This window comes from Geotrypetes seraphini, chromosome 4 (assembly GCF_902459505.1).
Source record: "Geotrypetes seraphini chromosome 4, aGeoSer1.1, whole genome shotgun sequence".
Taxonomy (NCBI): domain Eukaryota; kingdom Metazoa; phylum Chordata; class Amphibia; order Gymnophiona; family Dermophiidae; genus Geotrypetes; species Geotrypetes seraphini.
Window position 1 is genome coordinate 107671045 of NC_047087.1, and position 24040 is coordinate 107695084.

Genomic DNA, 24040 nt, shown 5'->3' on the forward strand with positions numbered 1-24040 from the left:
AAGGTAAGTGGACACGTTTCATGGTTTATTTGATTTTACTCAGTTTCTGTGCTTTTTCAATATGGCTTGAGGTGCATTTCTTTCTTTATACACTTGTTCAGCATTTCTTGCCCCTATTTCTGCTACTTGCCCCAGTTTTTGCTGCCATGCAGTTGTATCAGTATCCTTATACGCTTTTAATTGTGCAGTACAGCACAATTTCATATAGTTCTACATATTTTCCTTTTGAGTTGGTATTCTGTTTTTTTCAGTAGTTTCTGCTGTATCATTAACCTTGTTGGTGTCACTTTTAGCATTTTGGGATTTCCCTTACTGTTCTTTTGGCTTATTTTCCTTTGGTGTGGTTTTTCTTCCCTCTTCCTCCCTTTCTTTTTTCTTTCTCTCTCTTTTTCCCTTCTTTTCTCTTGGCCCCCTTTTTTTTCTTTTCTCCTTTTTTTCTCCTTACCTGTGGCTTTCATATCTCTCTTTATATTCACCTTCCTCTTTCTTCAGTTCAGGTTTTACAATGCATGAAATGTTACATTCGAGATTCTCAGTATTAACATTCTATAAAGTTGCTATTTTGTTACAAAGTTATGTAGTGATACACTTGAGATTTTCTGCATTAACATCCTGTATGGTTGCTAGCTTGTTACAAAACTTGTTCTTACAATCAAATAGCTTTTGAAGTTTGTTCACGCAGCTACATGTTTTGCGCTCTTTTATTGTCTTATATGTAAATATTATGTTATGCTGTAGTTTCTAGAGTTTATCCTGATGAAATATGGTATTTTGATGATCCTATTTCCATATTTTTACTACACAGCTTTATTTTATCCCAGACCTGTCATCTGTGAACATATACGCCACAGATTTGGTTCCATTTTTAGGTATTTGCATAAACATTATCATATGTTTTGTTTGTCACATATATATATCTTTGATATATGTATCATTCATTATATTTATATGTATTTACTAGTCTTTAAGCCCGTTACATTAACGGGTGCTAGAATAGATGTGTGTGTCTTTATTTCTTTCTTTCTTTTTCTCTCTCTCCTCTTGGCCGCTTTCTGTCTCTCTCTTTCCTCGGCTATCAACCATCACCCCTTGCCTGTTCCACCTGTCCAGCAGTAGGCCTTCTCCCTTCCTTTTACCTCCCCCTGTCCAGCAGCACTCCTTACCTGCTCCCCCTGTCCCTCTTCCCTGCTCCCCCTGTCCAGCAGCACTTCTTCCCTGCTCCCCTGTTCCTCTTCCCTGCTCTGCCTGTCCAGCAGCACTCCTTCTTTTCTCCCCCTGACCCTCTTCCCTGCTCCCCCTGCCCAGCAGCACTCCTTACCTGTGTCTCTCTTTCTCCTTAGTGTTTTGTTATTTTTTTCAATCTGTCTCTTTAGCCCCCTGTCCTTCTGTGAGTGTCTGTGTGTCTCTGTCCTTGTGCACTGTTGTTTGTTTGTTTTTTTTAAATCTCTGTTTAGCTCCTGATCCCCTCTGTTTCCATGGCAACCCTGTTCGCGGATGTGAGGGCCGTTTTGTGGTGCCGGGTCTGGCAGTGGCGTGTAGGTCGGAAGTGGAAGACGGGCCTCAGCGTTTTGTAGGGACGGGTCTGGCGTCGCCGTGTAGGGCGGAAGCGGGAGGCGGGGCCTCAGCACCGGCCGGGCAGCGTCTGGCGTCGCCATGTAGGGCGGAAGCGGGAGGCGGGGCCTCAGCAGTGGTTGGACAGCTCGCGCCGCCGGCCCCCAGGAGTTCGAGGCCAGCGGCGGACATAGCTGGCATGGCATGGTGGAGGAGGAACAGAGTTCGGTGACATAAAACCCGCGCATGCGCAATCGTGTTTCCGCGACAGATCAGGGAACACGATTTTTTAGTGCGCATGCGCGTCCTACCATTTTATTATATTAGATTGATTTATTTGATTGGTCTCTGGCATTCATTTACTTTCATTTCATACGCTGAGAGATTGGAGAAACTAGGACTCTTTTCCCTGGAGAAGAGGAGACTTAGAGGGGATATGATAGAGACTTACAAAATCATGAAGGGCATAGAGAGAGTAGAGAGGGACAGATTCTTCAAACTTTCAAAAAATAAAAGAACAAGAGGGCATTCAGAAAAGTTGAAAGGGGACAGATTCAAAACGAATGCTAGGAAATTCTTTTTTACCCAACGTGTGGTGGACACCTGGAATGCGCTTCCAGAGGGCGTAATAGGGCAGAGTACGGTTCAAGAAAGGATTGGACAATTTCCTGCTGGAAAAGAGGATAGAGGGATATAGATAGCGGATTACTGCACAGGTCCTGGACCTGTTGGGCCACCGCGTGAGCGGACTGCTGGGCACGATAGACCTCAGGTCTGACCTAGCGGAGGCATTGCTTATGTTCTTATGTTATGTTATGGCTTAGGAAATTTTTTTAATTTTTTTTAAATGTTTATATGATGTGTTTTAATATGTTGTGTTATGTTTTTATGTTTAGTGACCCCTGATGCAGGCGTTCCTCAGAGACCAAAACACAGTGCTGTGTCGGGTCCACAGCTTATGCTTGTGTCCTTTTATGAAATAAACAAGTTGGTTTTACATCTTGATGTTTTACATCAAGTGTTCTTGAGTGGAGTGCTCATTGTCCGTTCCCACTTCCATTTGTACAATCTTCTCTCCAAACCATATAACATAATCATATGCCTATATGAACACAAACCGAGATATCTATGTCAAAAGCCCTAATGAAATAATGTAAATCCTGGACATGGCCAGGATCTTCTAAATCGTAAATCACATTGAACTCCTTCTGTGGCATATTAGCGATCCATAAATACTCATGTAATGTAATGTAACTCAGGCCCACCCAGTAGTGGCACAGCTGTGATGTGGCTGGCAGGGATCTCCAAGCCCTGCCAGCTGAAGACTCCTGACATCTCTCCCTCCTCTCCCAGGCAATCAGGGTCTCCTAACTGCACTCCCCCAACCCAAGCACCTATTAAATCTTCACTGACAGTGAGCAATGATGCATACCTGAGGGAAGGTTTGGCTCTGGAACAAATCGCTGCTCACTGCCAGTGAAGAACTGAAGTATATAAAAAAGTACCGGGGGGTTGGGAAGTGGAGACCCTGATCATATGGGGTGGGTGAAGGGGAGGGGGAAGCAGGGTTGTGCCAACTACTTTGAGCTCAGGATCACCCAGAAATAGGTATCTGGCTAAGCCCTCTTTCCTGATTACAGAAGTTATCAGCTTATATATAACGTCTTAGGATAATTTGTATATCTGTCCAATTAAAGGTACTACATCTCAGAGACCAGTTTTCTCCAGGAGTGATACAACTGCTGGTAAGATCTCCAGTAAATGGAGGTCCTTGCACTACAGTACTCATTTTCTGCTAGCCACACTCATAAATCCTCTCCTCAGAACTTCTGGTGTAGAATTTGTTGCTGCCAATGCATCAGCCCAAAAGAATGATCAAACAAGCTATAAAGCGGATAAAAGCTTAGGAAAATGGCATTATAGGATGCAATGACAGCCAATCCCAAATTAATGGCTCTCAGGGGCTTCTCCATATTTCAAGCTCTTTCATGTCTGCTCAGTGTTCTGTTTTAATTAATCATGTCTGTACAACGATATCCAGAACTCAGACTTGTATTTATTTCAGTGATGCAGCCAGTGATTAAGGGCACATTTCCTTATCCTTTTTTTATGGCCTTGCTGCTCCCTCTTCTAGCTCAGTTGAAATCAGGCCGGGATTCTATTTCAATAGATCTTTTCTCCTAGCATTCCTGGTCAAGTCATTGCAAGGAACTACACAACAGGTTCTTTTCTAGAGCCCTGTGTCATATCATAGGTACTAAATCTGACCTCTAGGCATCACTCTTAAAGACGATAATGTCTTCCTTATGTTCTAGGGGTTGTGAACTCTGCCTGCACAGCATGCCCGACCCTAGCCAAGCTAAGGTGCTGGTATATTTCCAAAGATTCACACCTCCCTTTCTTTTGCTACTCATCAAATTTGCCTCCCTTTTTTTTAAAAAATAATTTTTAAGTTTTTGTTCTTAAAGATAGAAATACAGGTCACCACAAACTAACAACCACTAACAAGAGAAAATGCTGAAACAATCGGGTCTTACGTGTCATTTCTTCACGAAGACCCACGGAAACCAACCCCCCCCCCTATCTGAACCCCTCCCTCCCCTCCCCAACCTCCTGCCCCCTCAGCACTCTTGCCTCCTTTTTTCTTCCAGTATTGCTTCTTTCATGATAAGAATCAGGGTGGAGACCTGGAACATCTTGAAGGCTGGTAATTTTGTCATTTATAGAGCAGCAAAGGTTAAGTTGAACTAAAAGCAGTCACGACTCTTTCAAGATCCTTCCTACTGACAAGTCTTAAAAAAATATAACCATAAGTTTCCCAGCTTGGCCACGTTTTGGCAAATTGGCATCAAGGGCAACAATTCATAAAACTTCAGGGTATCAGAGGTCTGATATACATTATGCCCGTTCATTGTAAATATGTTGAAAACTATACTTAAATTTTCAGTGAATTCAACTTCATCAGTTTGTGCAGGATTTCTGCTAGTGTTTTATAAAGACACATAAGATACATAGGTGCCTTTACAAAATAGGGGCTTATTATAAAATGACCCTCCACAGGGAAATTTTCTAAAGCATTTTCCATAGGTTATGCGTGTTTTACAGGCAACCCTCCCCCCCCCACACACACATTTCTTATAAAATTGCAGGCGTATAGATGTGTGTAAAAAGTAGGTGTATAGAAAGACAATACTTACTTTCACACTATTTGTATGTAGGTGGTTCTGGGAGTGAAGCTGGGGCAGGGTTGAGATGTATGCACATACTTTATAATACATGTGCACACTCCCCACACATACATTTGCCTTAGAAGAAGTGTAAATTTGTACGAGAGCATTTTCGCATTACTGGCTGCTGATAGTTCTGGGATCATATTTTAAAAATGCACTAGGGGAATAATTCTCTAAAGTTAGGTGACGGGATGATGCATGCTAAGTGCAAATTCTAAATCTGCAATTACGTGCGCAGTCCGCAGTTATGCATCTAACTTTAGGCACGAGCACTTACGCCAGCTAAATGGCTGGTGTGCATGCTTGTGTTTAACTGCTGGCAAGTGTGTGCAAGTGTTGGACATGCCCCTGACCTGCTCATGTCTCTCCCAGATCCACACCTCTCCCCCTCCCCCAATTAGGAGTAGCCTAATGGTTAGTGCAGCTGCCTGAGAACCTGGGGAACTGGGTTCGATTCCCACTGCAGCTCCTTGTGACTCCACTGCCCCAGGTATAAAAATAAAGGCAGCTTATCAAATCCTACTTACACAGTTTGGACTTTACAAGCACAGTTTATAGAACACTGACTTAGGGCAGTTACCCATGTAACTGCCAATTAACACCAATTAATATTTGGTTGCTAATTCCAATTGGCAGCTCATTAGTCAATCAAGTTACACTGACACTGTTCTAAAACTCACAAGTGCAGCTTTGCATGCAAATTTATAAAATTAGGAGGTAAGAGCCTAGGTTGCCTTTATAACATGAAAACATTATTTGATCAGAAAAACATTTTTAGGACCCTCAGAAGTTTTCAAGTGTCCAATATAAATATTTCTACATGCCAGACAACTTGGTACTTCATCCTATTTTCATAAGTCAGTTTTATAGATCAACATGTCTCTTCAAGTACTTATCTTAAGCAGACTCAGAATACCATATATCCTGTTTCAAAAAGATATCTTTTTTCAATCCCAGGGAGAGACATTGTCTGACATGGTTCTATGTGGCTATATTACTTGGGATATATATTGCTGGATTGACATTTAGCAGTTCCATACCCTCTACAATATGGGAGATTCTGCAAATGGCGCAGTAAGTTAGGTGGTGGAAGGTGCCTTACCGCCACCTAGCTTAATTATTTTAATTGGTTTATTAGGTGCACTAATTGACTGCACCAATTTAAAACCAATTAAAATCTTGTTTAAAAAAAAAATGTAGGCGCCCGCAGGTGCCTATAAACAGGGCGTTGGAATCACATCTACAGGTGCCTAACATCAAAGTAGGCATGGTTTGGGCCATAAATTACCTTAGGCACTGTCAGAGGTAGGCACCAGTAATATTGACTTTTAAAACCCTGGCCTAGATTACCAGTGCCTACCTTTAACAGGAGCTGTGATTGACATGTGATCGGCACCTCCCCCGACCCCTAAAACTCAACCATACCCACCCAAGTCCACATAAAACCTGTAACCCCACCACCTCACCAACATTGAAACAAAACATACCACCAGCACACACGGGAGGGAGGGAGGGATAATTTTTTTTCCTACAGAGGTTACTTTACTCTTCCCCTTTCCTCACAGAACTCCCTCCAACCTGCCACAAACATCCAACCAGTCCCATGCCTGCTCCATCCCATCACCTCATAAACCTCTCCAATCTTTTTCTTTCATACAAGCTCTGTCTACTAACCCTTTCTTATAAACTTGTTAATCTTTATTCTACAGATCCTTCACATCCTCTTATATTCCCCTCACCATCTGCCCACCCACACCACCATCCAATAAATATTACCAGCAGGTGACCTCAGCTCAGATAAAGTTATATCACTCCAAATGAATCTGGTGTTCTTTATCTGCACAATCACTTAGATCGCTTTCCAGAGAACCTATGTGAGTTAAGGGAAGAGCAAAGTGAAAGATTTCACCAAGACATAAAAACAATGGAAGCCAGATACCAAGAAAGATGGGATGCACACATGATAGAGACTATTGTTGGAATCTTATACAGAATTGTTCTGGCAGATCTCACTCTCAGAAGTCTTACAAAAGGAGCTTCTTGTATGTCAAATGACTGGAAAGTATGTATCAAACTTGTGCTTTTGGTATGAAATAAGTAAATTTTCTTTTGTACACTTTTCTTTTAATTTTTAATATGTTTCCTTCATGCTTAAAAGAAAATAATTTAAACACTACATTAAAATATCCTGATTTTTGTAATGGGCGAGCAGAGTGAAGATTTGGCACATGTTCTGTATCTCAAAAACTAGAGCTGATAGGAGAAAACTTGTGCCATTTTTTGGAATCAGCAGATCAAATATCCCAGAAACAGGTCTAACATTTGAGGCACCAAAATGAGTGTTGACCAGTATTATAAATGTAGAGAAAATTCTATTTCACATCTTCAAATATATTGTGAAGAAACTTCACTGAATCATATTCAGACCAGGGATCTGACAACCGACATGACCCATGTTTTGCATGCGAATGCTGTTTCATGGTTTATCCCCTCCTCTTAATTCCAGTCTTGTCTTCAGCCTAGAAGATGAAAGGCTGAAGATGAGATGAAACCTTCAGCCCAATGTGTGGCGGCGTCCATAAAAGCAAACAGGATGCTGGGAATTATTAAAAAAGGGATGGTTAACAAGACTAAGAATGTCATACTGCCCTTGTATCGCTTCATGGTGCAACCTCACCTGGAGTATTGCGCTCAGTTCTGGTCTCCTTATCTCAAGAAAGATAAAGTGGCGCTAGAAAAGGTTCAAAGAAGAGCGACCAAGATGATAAAGGGGATGAAACTCCTCTCATATGAGGAAAGACTAAAAAGGTTAGGGCTCTTCAGCTTGGAAAAGAGACAGCTGAGGGGAGATATGATTGAAGTCTACAAAATCCTGAGTGGAGTAGAACAGGTACAAGTGGATCGATTTTTCACTCTGTCAAAAATTACAAAGGCTAGGGGACACTCGATGAAGTTACAGGGAAATACTTTTAAAACCAATAGGAGGAAAAATTTTTTCATTCAGAGAATAGTTAAGCTCTGGAACACGTTGCCAGAGGATGTGGTAAGAGCGGATAGCTGGCTGGTTTTAAGAAAGGTTTGGACAAGTTCCTGGAGGAAAAGTCCATAGTCTGTTATTGAGAAAGACATGGGGGAAGCCACTGCTTGCCCTGTATCGGTAGCATGGAATATTGCTACTCCTTGGGTTTTGGCCAGGTACTAGTGACCTGGATTGGCCACCGTGAGAATGGGCTACTGGGCTTGATGGACCATTGGTCTGACCCAGTAAGGCTATTCTTATGTTGTTCTTCTTATTAAGAGGAGGGGATAAACCTTGAAACAGCATTCTTATGCGAAACATGGGTCCTGTTGGTTGTTATAGCTGGAAAGCGATGACCACAAACGCTCGCAGTCTAAGCAACAAAGTTTATGATCTGCAAGCCCTGATGTTAGAGACAAACCTGAATATTGTTGCTATCACTGAGACATGGTTCAGTGAATCCCATGGATGGGATGCAAACATACTGGGATATAATCTTTTTAGGAAGGACAGAGATGGCCAAAAAGGTGAAGTAGCTCTCTATGTAAAGATTGATATCCAAGCGACTGAAATGCAAGGGACCTGGGGAGAGGAAGAAGCGATATGGATCGCTCTGAAAAGAGAAGATGGAACTTCTATCTACGTTGCTGTAATGTAATGTAATGTAATGTAATTTATTTCTTATATACCGCTACATCCGTTAGGTTCTAAGCGGTTTACAGAAAATATACATTAAGATTAGAAATAAGAAAGGTACTTGAAAAATTCCCTTACTGTCCCGAAGGCTCACAATCTAACTAAAGTACCTGGAGGGTAATAGAGAAGTGAAAAGTAGAGTTAGAGGAAAAATAAAAATAAAATAAACATTTTAACAAGACAGCATTGATCTAAATACTTTGGAAGGTAGAAGAGAGGAGAGAAAGGAATAGAAGCAGAAGGGGGAGCCGTTGAAAAGTAGAATTCTGGAGAAATTTAAATGAAAGAAATAGAACAAAACAAAGACAAAAGGCAAAACAATAGATAAGATTAAAGATAAATCATAAGCTGGAAAGAAAAATAAAATAAAACTTTGTCTTCAATCCACGGTTTCAGCGTCAGTGATGAAGTGGAGCAAGTAAGTTTAGGAGGAGCGATTGACGTTTCCAATTTCCTCTGACCCAATTGTAGCAAATTTATAAAGATCTGATTGTAGATCTCCAAAAGTCTGGAAAGAAGGAAGAGGTGCTGCTGTTGGGAGATTTCAACCTGCCGGATGTGGCCTGGAAAGTTTCATCTGCGGAAACGGAGAGAAGTAGGGAGATTGTGGATGCCTTTCAAGAGGCTCTGCTCAGACAAATAGTGACGGAACCCATGAGGGAAAAAGCGATATTGAATCTGGTCCTCACAAATGGGGAGAGTATCTCTAATGTTCGAGTGGGTGCTCACCTGGGAAGTAGCGATCATCAAACGGTTTGGTTTGATATAACGGCTAAAGTGGAGAGCGGCCGCACAATACTTAAAGTCCTAGATTTCAAACATACGGACTTTAATAAAATGGGAGAGTACCTGGAGAAAGAGTTGTTAGGATGGGAGGACTTAAGAGAAGTGGAAAAACAGTGGTCTAAGCTGAAAAGAGCGATAAAAATGGCTACCGACCTTTATGTATAGAAAATAAATAAAAATAAGAGAAAAAGGAAACCGATAAGGTTCTTCAAACTAGTGGCAGAGAAAATAAAGGCAAAAGAGTTGGCGTTCCTGAAATATAAAAAAAACCCTAAGAAGAGGAGTATAGAAAGGACTACTGGGTGAAACTGAAAGAAGCCAGGTGAAAGCGCAGGCGGAAGAGCATATGGCTAAAAATGTAAAAAAGGGAGACAAAATTTTTTTCAGATATATTAGTGAAAGGAGGAAGATGAAAAATGGAATTGCTAAAGTAAAAGATGCTGGGAACCAATATGTGGAGAGTGATGAGGTAAAAACAAACATGCTAAACCAACACTTCTGTTCTGTGTTCACGGAAGAAAATCCCAGAGAAGGACCGAGATTGTCTGGCAAAGTTACGCAAGAAAATGAAGTAGATTCTGCGCCGTTCACGGAGGAAAGTGTTTATGAGCAACTTGAGAAACTGAAGGTGGACAAAGCGATGGGACCAGATGGGATCCATCCCAGGATACTGATGGAGCTAAGCGAGGTTCTATTGGGTCCTATTAAAGACTTGTTCAACAAATCTCTGGAGATGGGAGTGGTTCCTGGGGATTAGAGGAGAGTGGATATGGTCCCTATTCACAAAAGTGGTCACAGAGATGAAGCAGGCCGGTAAGCCTCACTTCGGTTGTTGGAAAAATAATGGAAATGTTGCTGAAAGAAAGGATAGTGTACTTCCTAGAATCTAATGGGTTATAGGATCCGAGGAAACATGGCTTTACTAAAGGTAAATCATGCCAAACAAACCTGATAGAATTTTTTTGATTGGGTGACTGGTGAGCTGCATCGAGGACATATGCTAGATCAGTGGTTCCCAACCCTGTCCTGGAGGACCACAGGGCCAGTCGGGTTTTCAGGATAGCCCTAATGAATACGCATGGAGCAGATTTGCATGCCTGGCACCTTCATTATATGCAGATCTCTCTCATGCATATTCATTAGGGCTATCCTGAAAACCCGACTAGCCTGGTGGCTCTCCAGGACAGGGTTGGGAACCACTGTGCTAGATGTCATTTACTTAGATTTCAGCAAAGCCTTTGACACGGTTCCTCATAGGAGGCTCTTGAACAAACTTGAAGGGCTGAAATTAGGACCCAAAGTGGTGAACTGAATTAGAAACTGGCTGTCGGACAGACGCCAGAGGGTGGTGGTTAATGGAAGTCGCTCGGAGGAAGGAAAGATGAGTAGAGGAGTCCCTCAGGGTTCGGTGCTGGGGCCGATGTTGTTCAATATATTTGTGAGTGACATTGCTGAAGGGATAGAAGGTAAGGTTTACCTTTTTGCAGATGATACTAAGATTTGTAATAGAGCAGACACCGTGGAGGGAGTGGAAAACATGAAAAAGGATCTTCAAAAGTTAGAGGAATGGTCTAATATCTGGCAACTAAAATTCAATGCAAAGAAATGCAGAGTAATGCATTTGGGGATTAATAATTGTAAGGAACCGTATATGTTGGGAGGGGAGAGGCAGATATGCACGGAGGGGGAGAGGGGCCTTTGGGGTGATGGTGTCCGAAGGTCTAAAGGCAAAAAAAACAGTGCAACAAGGCGGTGGCTACTGCCAGAAGGATGCTGGGCTGTATAAAGAGAGGCATGACCAGTAGAAGAAAGAAGGTGTTGATGCCTCTGTACAGGTCGTAGGTGAGGCCCCACTTGGAGTATTGTGTTCAGTTTTGGAGACCGTATCTGGCAAAGGACGTAAGAAAACTTGAAGCGATCCAGAGGAATGCGACGAAAATGATAGGAGGTTTGCGCCAAAAGACCTATGAGGAGAGACTGGAAGCCCTGAATATGTATACCCTAGAGGAAAGGAGGGACAGGGGAGATTTGATTCAGATGTTTAAGTGCTTGAAAGGTATTAACATAGAACAAAATCTTTTCCAGAAAAAGGAAAATGGTAAAACCAGAGGGCATAATTTGAGGCTGAGGGGTGGGAGACTCAAGAGGGTGGTGGATGCCTGGAATGCGCACCCGAGAGAGGTGGTGGAGAGGAAAACGGTGATGGAGTTCAAATAAGCATAGAAACATAGAAACATAGAATATGATGGCAGAAAAGGGCCTACGGCCCAACAAGTCTGCCCACTCAAATAACCCTCCCCTCTAAGTTCCTCTTTGAAGTGAGCCCACGTGTTGATCCCATTTGACCTTAAAATCAGTCACGTTACTGGCCTCAACTACCTGAAGTGGAAGATTATTCCAACGGTCGACCACTTTTTCGGTGAAGAAGTACTTCCTAGTGTCACCATGGAATCTCCCGCCTCTGATTTTCAGCGGATGCCCCCTTGTCGCCGTAGGGCCTGTAAGGAAGAAGATATCTTCTTCCACCTCAATGCGGCCAGTAACGTATTTGAATGTCTCTATCATGTCACCCCTCTCTCTGCGTTCCTCGAGAGAGTAAAGGTGCAACTTACCTAGTCGTTCTTCATAAGGGACATCCTTGAGCCCTGAGACCATCTTGGTGGCCAATCATTGAACCGATTCCATTCTTAGCACATCCTTCCGATAGTGTGGCCTCCAAAACTGTACACAGTACTCCAGATGTGGTCTCACCATGGACCTGTACAGCGGCATCACCACCTCGGGCCTTCGGCTGACAAAGCTTTTCCGGATGCAACCTAGCATTTGTCTAGCTTTAGATGAGGCTTTCTCCACCTGATTGGCTGCCTTCATATCATCACTAATGATTACTCCCAGGTCTCGTTCTGCGACAGTTCTGGTCAAGGTCTCACCATTCAGAGTGTAGGTTCTGCATGGGTTTCTGCCACCAAGGTGCATTATCTTACACTTTTTGGCATTGAAATTCAGCTGCCAAAGAGTAGACCAGTGTTGCAGAACAAGTATGTCCTGTGTCATAGCGTCTGACATGGTATCTCCGCTCACTATGTTACACAATTTAGCATCATCGGCAAATAATGCAATTTTTCCCCGAAGACCCTGAGGCAGATCTTGTATGAAGATATTAAATAGGATTGGGCCCAGGACCGAGCCCTGCGGTACTCCACTGTGCACTTCCGACTTTTCAGAGGGGGTACCATTTACCACCACCCTCTGATGTCTATCACTGAGCCAGTCTTTAACCCATGCAGTTAATATTCCTCCTAGCCCCAATGAACTCATCTTGTTCAAAAGTCTACGGTGTGGGACGCTGTCAAAAGCCTTGCTGAAGTCCAGATACAACACATCCAGGGACTCTCCTTTATCCAGTTCTTTTGTTACCCCATCGAAGAAGCTGATCAAGTTGGATTGGCAAGATCTCCCCTTAGTAAATCCATGCTGGTGTGGATCCCTCAGTCTCTCGTCATCCATAACCGTGTCTAATTTGTGTTTAATCAATGTTTCCATAAGCTTGCACACTATTGACATGAGACTTACCGGTCTGTAATTTGCAGTGTCTAACCTGCATCCCTTTTTGTGGAGCGGAATGACGTTAGCTGTTTTCCAGTCTAGCATGGGATGAACACAGAGGATCTAGAACGCATTGCCGGAGGCTGTGATGGGACAGAGTACACTACAGGGTTTTAAAGAAGGATTGGATAAATTCCTGAAAGATAGGGGGATTGAGGGATACAGATAGAGGTAGAGATGGGATATAGAGAGAGTTTAGATAGAGACCAAGGGGATTTAAGGGTTCAGACAATGATCACCGTACAGGTCATGGGCCTGATGGGCCACCGCGGGTGCGGACTGCTGGGCGCGATGGACCTCTGGTCTGACTCAGCAGAGGCAACTTCTTATGTTCTTATGTTCTTAATCAGAAAATAATAGTAAATATTAAAACACTAAGGCCAGTACTGGGCAGACTTGCACGGTCTGTGTCGGTACATAGCCGTTTGGTTGAGGATGGGCTATGGAGGGCTTCAATGGCTGGAAGGGTATAGATGGGCTGGAGTGAGCTTCAGTAGTTGGAACCTAAGCACAGTACCAGGCAGAGCTTTGGATTCTTGCCCAGAAATAGCTAAGAAGAAAAAAAAATAAAATTGAATCAGGCTGCGCAGACTGGAAGGAACATTCGGGTCTTTATCTGCCGTCATCTACTATGTTATACGTTAGATCCTGATCTGAATACGATTCACTGAACTTTCTTCACAGTATATTTAAAGATATGTGAGATGAAATTTCTCTATATTTATAATTGAAGAATGTTATTTATGGCTATAAGTTGATCTAATGAAAATTGCATTGTATAACAAAAGAGGGTGAGACCGGTGAGGATTAGATGCTTAAATCCCTGTTGGCAATTAAAATTTGAGCCGATAAGGTTGGTATCGCGGAGGTCTCTGATGATTTACAAGATTAAGCTGAAGTAGAAATAATAAGTTTGGCTTAATTATAAAATTCATGCACAAATGTGCACCCTCTTTGGTATATTTCATTTATGACCTGTCTACCCAGTATCCTGGGAGACACAGAGTTACATACAAATTATGTAAAATAAAATGCATTAACAATACAGCTGGCATTAGAAAAAATGAAAACTACACCATAACCCCCCTCCCCTTTTATAAAACCATAGCGTGGTTTTCGGTGCCAGCCATAGTGATAACAGCTTTGACGCTCATAGGAATTTCCTTGAGCATTGGGGCTGTTACTGCCACGGCTGGCGTTAAAAACTGCACTGTTTTTATAAAAAAAGGGGGGGGGGGGGTGAATGACTAAAAGCGGCCTAAAATGAATATATTTTCATGTGTAAATTTGTGTGTGAAGATTTGTGTGTTACCGGACCTACTGCTGGGAGCATGGTTTCTAAAGGCACAGAGGCATTTATTGTGTCTATCAACAGGCTTAAAATAGGTGCTTTTTCCCAACTTTGACCTAGGCAAGCAATTATAAAATTACCCTCGTGTGTATTGTTCTGTTTGACACTTTAATTGCTTAGTGTTATCTAGAACCGTGTATACTTGGGAAACTGTATATTTGGGAAATATTTGTAATGTACCTAATGCAAGTGTTTCTATTCACTTTAATTTAACTGAAAATGATCTATAGACCCCCTTTGCCAATAAAAAAAATAGCAGTAACGCTGGTTATAATGAGAATATCAACAAAAGATAAATAGACCAAAACATTCTAAAGCTGATGAAATATACATAAGAACCACATATTGTGGTGATTGCATCTGTAAGATACCATCAAAGTATTGGATCTGAGGGATATAAATCTCACTAATAATTCATGAAACCCAGACAATCTGATAAAATAACCCAGTTGAACATTATGCATTAAGAGCCAGGCAGTCAATATTCAGCCTGTAGGCTTTTTTATACCTAGCTATTGAGCTCCAGACCCAACCTATATACTGGTGCTGAATATTTGACAGTCACTGGCACCGTAGTATTCAGCCTGGTACCCAATTAACCACCTAAACAAAATTTCTGAGCCAAATTGACAAGTTAAAGAGTGATAAATAATCTGGTCTGGGTGGTAATGTAACATTTTGTGAAATATTGTTTATATTTGGAAACGAATGACATTGATTTTTATATTCAATGTGAATACTCCACTATTTAAACTTGAGAGCACTATCTCAACGGAAGAAAAAGCCTCAGATTTTTATTCAGGTAGGGCATAAATGCTCAAACCTCCTCCGCCCACATCATCGGCAAAAAACTTCCAAAGAGAATGTGCAACTACCACATTCAATTATTAGTGCAGGACTGAGATAGCTGCTGCCTCTATATTGTAAGTGAACAAATGATGTTTGAATAATAGCCAACGTTTCATGGTCAAAACTGTTTCTTCAGGGCTCAATAACTTTCACTCTCCTCCAACACATTTAGAGTTGCTTGCTCTTTCTCACCAGCGTCCCTACACTCAGATTTGGCATGACCATGCGCCACTTTACAGTTTAAGGAATGAAATACTTGTACAGAAGGATGCTTGGGTGTTTAAGGAGAGGAATGGTCAGTAGGAAAAAATGGGTGGTAGTGTCTCTGTATAAATGTCTGATGAAACCCCATTTAGAATACTGCCTACAGAAGGGCCGGCATTAGGAGGGGACAAACAGGGCAACTGCGCTGGGCTCCACAGCTCCAGGGGGCCCCCATCAGCCAGGATATCATTTCTAGAGAATGACCTGGGGACACATTTTCCCCCCATCACCACAGGAATTCATTTTCCCGTGCCATCCCTGCTAGTTCTTTTCCTGTCCTTGTCCCATCCCTGCCAAGTTCTGTCCTCATCTGCACAAGCTTCTAAAATCATAAGTGTTTGAGGCTTTTGCAGTTAAGGCAGAGCTTACAGGAACGGGACAGTGACAGCGACAAAACTTGTGGGGTTGGGATGGGGGCAATTGAGTTCCTGCGGGGACGTGCCATTCTCTAGTCCTTTCCTTCTCCCGAGCCCATTCCGATGCCCTCCTTGCCATTAAAATGCAAAGGTGTCACTGGCATGGCAGCGATTCTCTAGCACTGCTCGCACATTCTTTGGCACTGTTCCCCTGCCAAGCGGAAACAGTAAGTTGCATCAGAGGGAGTGGACTGCAGCAGGGTAACAATGCTGAGGAATCTGCAAGCAATGCTAGAGAATCGCTGCTGTACCAGCAACTTATTTTACATTTTAAAAGGCGAGGGGGGTGCTTTGGAACGGGATGGGGAAAAGGACATCCCAGCCCACGGGGGCTCCCTGGAACAGGTGATTTTTAAATGAAGAGAAGGATGCTGGATGAGAGTGCATGTGGTAGACCCAGGGGTGAGGGGAGGAAGGGAAAGAAGGAGGAGGAAGGGAGAGATGCTGGTTGGGAGGGCATTTGATGGATAGGGAATTGGGGGAAGGGGACATGTAGGAGAGGAATTGAGGGCCCTCTCCTTAATTTCTGCTCTGAGCCTCAGCATGTGTAACACTGGCCCTGGTAAACAGTCCTAGAAACTGCAACTTCAAAAAGATATAAACAGGATGAAATCAATCCAGAGGGTAGCTACTAAAAGGTCAATACTTTTTTATGGCAAGAGTGGTAGATGGGCAGAAAGGGAGGTGGTAGAGATGAAGACTGTATCTGACTTCAAGAAAGCCTGGTACAAGGGGGAGAGTGTGGCGCAGTGGTTAAGGCTACAGCCTCAGCACCATGAGGTTGTGGGTTCAAACCCACACTGCTTCTTGTGACCGTGGGCAAGTCACTTAGGGCTAGATTCACTAAAGATATTGACTCAATCACTGTTGGCCGATTCTCCAACAGTGATTGATCCACTATCAAGTTTGCATGCAAATGATTTGCACAGAGGTGCAAATCATTTGCATGCAAACGCAACCGATTCAATCACTCAATGAGTGATTGAAACATGCACACAGCCCTAACAGCAGTGACAGGGAAAGCAGCCTTCTGTCACTGCTGTTAGGATGTGTATCCCCTGTGCATTGCCATGCCCTCCCTGAGACTCCCTCCTTTTTTCAATTATATTATTTATATGGTATATGATTGGTAGTCCAGTGCTTGAGACAGAAGTTAGTTACTTTGAAGGTCCATTAGACCCTTTTTGCTGCTGTTTGTGGTTCCTATTTAGTATCGTGTGCAGCTTTTTTGCTTAGTGGAGTTTTGGCATAAAACGCACCGACATTTCCACCCACTTTGGGGGTGGGGGAAAAAGTGCGTCTTATGGAGCGAAAAATACGGTATACATAAATTAGAGTTTTTATCTCCAGTTCTTGGTTTATTTGTTTTACTTTTAAGGGCTGTGACTTGATAAAAAAAAAATTTTGAGATTTAATTGACGTTATATTTTTATGTACTGTATGTTTTATACGTATCTTCCCTCCCTCCCCCCATTCCTTTTTACTAAGCATCGGAGGAGCTTCAGAGCATTTAGACCCCCTTATATTAAATTGCAATTACAGTTTTAGCACGGGGAGCCACGCTGAATGCCCCACGCTGCTCCCGACGCTCATAGAGTTACTATTGTTTTGTCTCAGGTTCATAGTGGTATAACTATGTTTCATCAATAACTAGTTCCAAAGCATTGGCACCAGCTCGCTAAAAATGCTGCAAAATCAATGTAGAAGTATCCATTCAACGTTGTTTATTGTCAGCATTCACACATTTGGGTACCCACTTGACTGACAGCTTCTGCATAGCCAGCTGCTCGTGGATTATATACCCAACACATTCCTTGGATATTTGTAGTGTTTTAGCAATTGTTTTAGCCGATTAACACAGGCGTACTTTGCGCCTCCTTAATAGGAGTTGGTAAATGCTTCCACATCAACTCTCTGCAGCTACCATATGTTACTTGTAACATTAGCATATGATATGCAGTAAAAAATGTAGATAATGCCCCCCAAAGGTGCCACGTTAAATCTGGGCATAACGTTATTTTGTTTTTGTGCTTTTATAAATCTTTATTAATTTTTCAAAGCTAAGAAAAGTGCAAAACAATATACATACATATAATAACAATCATAATAAGCACTCGTAATCAATCAATGATAATGCAGAAAAATTTTAAAAAAAACCCTCCCCCTTACAATTTTTCTATCAGGGAACAAAACCAAACCAAAGAGATATCCCCCCCCCTCCCCTGGATGTGTGTGCTAAAATAACTGTAAAATAAAAGATAACTATAACGAATCCACAAAAGATGTAAATGGACCCCAAACTAACTTAAATATCTTATTGTGCCCCAGCATGTCGGCATTCATCTTTTCATACTTATAACATAGGCATATATTTGCCCACCCAAAAGCAAATGTGTTAAAACCCAGATTCTAACATACTTTAGTAAAAGTGCCCACTGTTAATAAATGGCCTCCCTGAGTGAGGTTTAAGTTTCAAGGTGCCAGAATGGACTGCCTAACTTCCTAAGCTAGAGATGTTGAACATTTGCCCCGTAATAATTTTCTTGAGAGCAATGGTATGCAAGTGTTAGAAAGACTTAAAGTACTGCATTTTACTAAAATGGAGAAAAGGGTACAGCTTTTTCAGCACTGATTTCAATTCATTGGTTAACCTGGGCAGGAAGATTGGGTTCCATTGAGGGGCTGGTATAATTTGGTCTTCTTCCTGTGGTTAGCTCTGGTAACCACAGGCAGAACATTTGGGGTTGTTATTTGGAACTCATGTTGCTGCTTTTCCTTCCTCTGAGTTCTTCCTTGGTTGTAGACTTTGCCAGAGTGCATGGTGGGAGTGCCCTGGCTTGGTTTTTCCCCAGTGGGTGTTTTCCAGTAAAGGTCTCTTGAACTTTCAAGCATTTTCATGTTTTCTCAATGGCTCAGATGCTCTTTTGTGGGCTCTGTGGTAACTTGCTTACTCACAAGGTTCTCATCCATTTTTTTGTTTACTATCATGTGTTACCCTCCCAGGATCAGATAGCAGAGATAAACATACAATGGTGCATCAATCCCAGAATCATAATCCCCACAAGATACTGGACAGATACCAATAGCTACCAGTAAACAATCTGTAAATTGGCAAGCTAAATGTATTTATTAACTTGTAATTTTTATGCGTATTTAAAACTGGTATACCACCCATTCATTGTCAGATCAGGTTAGTTTATATTATTTAACAATAAAGATAAAATAGAAAGGAATTCCTGATATATTTAATGTGGGGGCAGCGCTTGGCAAAGATGGCGGCTTGAAGTTGCACTGGGACGCTGGTGCGGTCTTTATGAATATTTCCTATTTCGCCATGGTGAAAAGAAAATCTAAAGTCCGGGGCTGATGGATTCCTTCGTGCAGCATGGCCCATGAGCAAAGCAACCGTAGGACAAAGCCTTGGCAGAAGGGAACACACAAGCTGAGGCGCGGGAGCTCTTCTTCAAGGGTGCCAGCTTGTCCCTGGAGGAACGGAGTCCTCCAGCTCATCCAGTGGCATCGGGAGCAGCAGGAGTAGGGGAGGAGCAGCCGATGCCAACTATGGTTCGGGGCGTTCTCTTGCCTGTCCGGCAAGGCGGGGATCCGGCTCTGAGAGGAGGCAGGAGGAGTGTACTATGCCAGCAATGCAGCCAGATGGAAGAAAGGAGCAGACAAAAGCAGTTTCAAATATTTCTTCTGCAAACGTAAGTACTATTTCTTTATCAGAGGGTGCCAGAACTGAGTTTTTGCCCCTACGAAAGCCTGAAGTCTTCAATATGAAATCAATTTTGGAGGCTATTTCCAGTCTTTAAATCTCTCTGGGAAGCCAGATACAGCAACTTTCCCAATGTTGCACTGAAGTACTTTCAGAAAGTTTGGATCTGAAGAATAAAGTTTCAGCCTTGAAGAACAATCAGATGATTATGACACCAGAATAAAATCCTTAGAAACGTAAGCACTCACTTGGGTTATAGACAGTGCAAGTCATCACTTTAAGCAAGAAATTGTGGAAAACTCCATTAGGAGATGCAATTTGTGGATTATTAACTTTCCAAAATTGTTTTCCAAGCCTGCAATAGTTATGTTTAAGTGTTATCTAAACGAAGTTCTGAAAGTACCTGAGTCCTCATACCTACCTCTCTCAAAAATATATTATTTACCTAGGAGAGTTAAGTCTCAAAATCCCAACCAGCAGAATTTATCTGCTGATAGTTTGGATTTGTCTAATTTCCTGGAGAGGTTGGAAACTGAGACCCAAGTTTCGGCTACTTTATTGGTACAGTTTGCTATTGATTCTGAGAGGGAATATATGCTAAAATTGTTTTTTTTAAACATAAGGATGTTCCCTTTTTGTCAAATACTATAAGAATGTATCCAGATGTTTCACGTCCGACCCAGAAGAGAAGAAAACAGTTTCTTATTTCGAGACCTCAGGCGATACAGTTAGGGGTGACCTTTGTTCTGAGATACCCCTGCAAGTGCATTTTGGTATATAAAGAGAACAGATATCTCCGAATCCATCTATCATTCCCTCGCTCCAATATCCACAAAAACCATCTCCTACCCCCGAAAGGCTCCTTGGTATCTACCGCTCCATAGAGAGCTGAAACAGAAATGTCGCACTTTGGAGCGCAAATGGAAAAAAAATCTAAATCCCCCTCAGATAGACAGACCTGGAGGGTCAATATTAAACGTTACAATTCATTACTAAAAACAGCCAGGAAAAACTTCTTCGGAGATAAAATCTCCAGATCCAACAACCAGATCAGTGCGTTGTTTAACATTTGGCGTTCCTTAACTACAAAAAAGGACCCATCCTTGCTCCCCTCGTCGCTATCAGCAGATGCCCTAGCAAAATTCTTCAATGAAAAGGTTACCACCCTAAGATGCTCCTTCCCGCCTACAGTCTCCTACAACTCCCTAATCTCTACTGACCTCAACCCTTCCCTACCTGTCTCCAATCCCATTCCAGCTGACAGATCCTGGACCATTTTTGAGCTTGTTTCCGAATTGCAAGTCTCGAAACTCTGCCTCAAACTAAAATCTTGCAAGTGTACTTTGGACCCTTTCCCCTCCTACCTATTCGAGAATATCTCTACACAGGCCATCGCTTCCCTCACCAAACTTATAAACGCTGCTCTAACATCGGGCCTTTTCTCCTCCGAAATGGGACATATTGCATTAATCCCTCTACTGAAAAAGACCGACCTTGATCCCTCTATTCCCTCCAATTACCGTCCAATAGCAAACATCCCTCTCCTAACCAAGATGTTAGAATCCATCATATCCAGTCAACTCTCATCCTACCTAGAAAGATTCTCTATTCTCCTACCCTACCAATTCAGCTTCAGACCCAACTTCAGCACCGAATCTCTATTAGCCTCACTAATCTCTAAGGTACAACTTCATTCTCGCAACAAATTTGCTGTACTTCTACAATTCGATCTCTCCGCAGCTTTCGACATCGTCCATCATGATATCTTAATCTTCCAACTCTCTGAAATAGGCATAAGTTCCACAGTCCTAGAATGGTTCTCGAAATTCCTACGTTTACGCTCCTACACCGTTAACATAAACGGTACCTCATCCCCTCCCTGGAAGCTGATATGTGGAGTCCCGCAAGGCTCACTCCTCTCTCCTATCCTTTTCAATATTTACATGTCCTCTCTGAAACTTCTTCACCTATCCCCCCTGGAAACTCTCTACACCTATGCCGACGATATCCTCATCCTCCTCGAGACTGACTCGAACCTCACTAATCTCGCTGAGAACATATCCGCATGTATAATGAACCTCCATTCCTGGGCACATTCTGTACAAATGAAATTGAATGAGTCCAAAACAACATTACTTTGGCTCAGCCCAATATTAGATCATTTACCCACCTCCATCCCATTATATTCCGGCTCCACTCTTCAGCTTGAGTTTTCAAGCAAAGTCCTTGGCATCATCATAGACTCCTCTCTCTCCTTCAATGACCACCTCAACTTCTTGGTAAAAAAATGCTTCTTTAGTCTTCATATGCTGAGGAAAGTGAGATCGTACTTTCATCATTCTCACTTTGTCGTCCTTGTTCAATCCACCATCCTCTCTAGACTGGATTATTGCAACTCCATCTATTTAAGCCTAACTAAAAAAAAAAACTCCATAGACTTCAGCTAATCCAGAACGCTGCGGCCAAGCTTATTTTCGCTAAAGGCAAGTTCGACCACGTCGCCCCACTCTTGTCCAAACTTCACTGGCTCCCAGTTCACTCCAGAGTCCTCTTTAAATGTGCCTGTTTAGCTTTCAAGATCCTACATGGCATCCTCCCTCCCGTTATCCCACTCTTCTGGAACTCCTCTAACCCTAATTCCACTAGATCCTCCCAAAAACTGAAACTATCATTCCCCTCTGCAAAAGGTATATTCCGCGGCCTGTCGCTGATTAGGGAGTTAAGTAGGGCTCTTGGAGGGGTTCCGATGGGAAGGTGGGAAGGATGGGGATTAGGCTGCGCGGCGGGTACAGATGCTGGGGGGGGGGGGGTGCTCGCTCAAGGGTTCTGCTCCACAAGGGATGGGAGGGAGGGAAGGGAAGCTGGGCAAGGTCCTGCTGTACGAGATATGAGAGGGAGGGGAGGAAAGCTGTTGCACATGTGGGGGAGAGAAAGGAAAGAGGAAGAATTGGGGTGAAGGAGAGGAAGGGAGAGATGATCATGTGCATGCCCCGAAAATAAGACCTAGTGCCTTTTTTGGGCTCAAAATTAATATAAGACACTGCCTTATTTTCGGGGAAACATGATAATAGCAATGTACATAATATACATTTTACAGGTTAAATTTGCCATAGTTATAGTGCAAGATTTTTAATACAAGTTTTTATCCTAACGTGACTCATACTGACATCTAGTATCAATATACATTTCTTTGTAATCCATCAGTCATGGGCAGGGAAGTTAGGTGAAGAAGTATGTTTTTATTGATAATGACAAAAAAATTAGACATCTAGCTGGAGAAAACATCTAGCTGGGCCATTTTCAGAAAAAAAAAGATAGACATCTTGTAGGTCCAAAAATGGACTTTTCTCTGTCCGATTTTTGGACATTTTTCTCAAAACATCCAAAGTCATACTTAGACATCTTATTGAAAATGCCGCTCCATCTCTCCAGTCCAGGGAACAGAAGAGGAACCCAGTGCATCATATACTATTTTATGTAATAAGCAGTGAAATATATTTATTTATCACACTTGCTGTACCACTATTCATAACTAGATTGCAAGGCAGTGTACAGACAAATTGAATCTAATCTAATCTGTTATTTGTGTGTCACGCTATACCTATAGAGGCTGAAGACGACTTACAGCAAGAAATGAAGAATACATTAGATTTTAACAGAATCTAAGGAAGGCATAGCAGAGGAACTTTGCGGGGCGTTGCGAGTAGACATACATTAGACATTACATTTTGAATTTTAAGGAGACATTAGAGAGTACAATGATAAAGGAACTCAATCAAATTGATAGGAAAGCAGAGAGTAAGGGTCCAATATACAAAGCCATTTAACTGTGCAGGAGAGATTCCTGCCCAGTTAAGCAGCACTTAATTGGGCACTGCTGCAGAATATCAATTACCCCTATCTAACCATTTCCTATGTTAGCAGTGGTCCCATTTTATGCAATGAGACAGTTACTAATAACTGAGTTTATCAGTAAAATAACCCGTCATAACAGTAGCCCACATTGATAACTTCCCCTCTTGATAGCTCTTGAGTTGCTGTGTATCATACCAAAAATACTGTATAAATGGCAGATGCGAAATAACTGAGTTTATCATGCTGAGGCAGTTTTATTGTAACCCAGTTTTCCTAATACTTATATGGAAAGATGAGTGTTGCTAGGAGGAGAAAGGCCTCCGATATTTCCCAGGCGCTCCAAGGTTGTATGCTTATTTATGAGTTCTCAGCATCCCACATGTTTTATGATTTAATATTTTCAGAACTATAAGGCCACGGTCACTGGGAGAGGAACAGCCTGGTAGTAAAATTCTGGCACCTGAACTGCATGAAAGAGAGGGAGAAGAAAGCAGAAAGAAGGTTATTGGCCCTGTTATCAGATACTGGGGAAATCATTGAGGCAAGAAAGACAAAGTCACTTGTCTGACTTTGAGAGGTGGTGACCCAGGAGAGACTTGAACTCTCACCCTTGGGGGAAAACTCTTGGTTTGTTTGCTTGGTGGCTTCACTCCTTGATCACACTCTATCCCTTCAGATGGAGTAAGCAGCAGGCTAGCTTAT

At 42.3% G+C, this 24040-nt stretch overlaps 1 protein-coding gene and 1 long non-coding RNA gene across 2 annotated transcripts in view; one reads left to right on the plus strand and one right to left on the minus strand.

The window, feature by feature from the left end:
• The window catches only part of CASR (calcium sensing receptor), a 161941-nt gene that overhangs the window by 73971 nt on the left and 63930 nt on the right, over nucleotides 1-24040 (minus strand). The window lies entirely within an intron of this gene.
• The window catches only part of LOC117358749, a 124323-nt gene continuing 101086 nt past the window's right edge, over nucleotides 804-24040 (plus strand). The window contains exon 1 of the long non-coding RNA XR_004539074.1: nucleotides 804-869. This is a non-coding gene — a long non-coding RNA (uncharacterized LOC117358749). The remainder of the gene's footprint in view (nucleotides 870-24040) is intronic.